The following is a 1,816-nucleotide window of genomic DNA, read 5'->3' as shown; positions in this document are numbered from 1 at the left end:
AAAAAAAAAAATCTTTACAATTACGAAATATCCTTCCACCTATCACGTCAACTCAACACACACACACACACACACACACGAACGCACACCTCAGGTACAATGGAGTACAATAATACACATGATACCAAAATGTATAAAACATAGGTAAGCACAAAGAGCTGCAGCTTATCAATGACATGCAAATGAAGCACATTGAATACCATTAACTATAGTACGGTAAAATATTTGTGGGGCAACTTATTGTCAAATATCTTCTCAACTTTTTGTTCCCAACAGAATTTTAGATTTTATGAAGGCCATTGGCCTTTATGGGAAATTATAAAGTGAAATTAAATTATTAACATTTTTAATGTTATTTAGGAAAGTTATTTTAGATTGAAAATATATTTACACCGAATTTTCAATATTTTAACATTTTAAAATCTAACTATTGTCCCGAGCCCAACCATACAGTGAACTGTTGCGAATAAAACCAACTCGTGTTTCGTGCGCTCACATGAACGACCTTATGCAGTTGCAAGCGCTGTAAAACTCCATACTAAACGAAGACTCTTCATCCTTTGCACAATGACTGGTATCAATCTGTCTTAACAGATCAACATTAGTTTTTGTAAACACCTGAGTGTTAGCTGTACTCCATAAAATTCCTTAATAAATACTAATAAGAAATCTCATTGGCTGGTTTCTACACATTTTTTAAGTTTTACATCCCATGGGCTGTGACAATATTGCTTTTAAATTCAAGCAAGTCCGTCCATTATTTTAATTGTGAAACTATGCTTCTTGAACACACGTTTTAGAGGATCTTTAGTGCAAAAAAGTGTTCAATATAAATTGACATTAGTAACAAAGAGTGTCACTGGCGAGCAGTGATGGAGACCAAATCGTTTGCAAAATACCTGTTAGAAGCAGGATGTGCTGTGAGCATTCCCATATGGAGATTTGCACATGTAGTATTTTACAGAAATTTATGAAGAAAAGTTTTTTAAAAGCTAGCCTCAATTGGAGTGAAAAATATTGTTAAGTTAAGATAAATTGACACAAACTGTGTGTAACATTGGTTCACCTGTTAAAGACATTTGATAAGTTGTGCCACAAATTTTTTACCACACTATATCTATAACCAACATACTCAACAACAGAATGCATATAGGCTTCCAACAAAGCAGCAAGTAAATAATTGGGCAGAAATATCAAATACACAAATGTGTACAATCAAATAAATAAATACGTGAAAAAACAAAAACAAAAACTCCAAATGGCAAGTCCATACCTCACCAATAATTTGTGTCATTTTCATCATTCATCATCGAAGAAAGGTAAGACTCTGTACACAGCAAAATCTATGGCAAGAAGACTTTAAGAAAAAACATTCCCCCCCCACAAACCTTCATCATCATGTTTAACAAAGAACACACCAGGAAATCGAGTCAACTTTCGACATGTTTTATTATTGCGTTATCACAGCGGTATAGGCAGTCGAGCCACAAAGGAAACCAAACATGAGTACAAACAAACAAACAAACGGAGAAGTAAATCAAACTTCAATCTTATGACATCATCATGATGAGGAAGAACAAATACACAATAAATGTATAGGCTTCATGGAGAAATTCTTCCCTCTCACACACCCAACACTTACATTAACAAAAACAAACTCCCCTTGACTCCTCACCCCTCCCTCTCTCTCTCTCACACACTTCCTTCTTTCTTTCCTCCTCTCTCTGTCTCATTTTCTCTCTCTCTTTCTCTCTTACACACACACATACACACACACAAAACCAGCAACATTCAGAAAAGTTCACCTGAACCCCCC

The sequence above is a fragment of the Aplysia californica genome, unplaced genomic scaffold (assembly GCF_000002075.1).
Source record: "Aplysia californica isolate F4 #8 unplaced genomic scaffold, AplCal3.0 scaffold00091, whole genome shotgun sequence".
NCBI lineage: Eukaryota > Metazoa > Mollusca > Gastropoda > Aplysiida > Aplysiidae > Aplysia > Aplysia californica.
Note: the sequence above shows the minus strand (reverse complement) of the source record.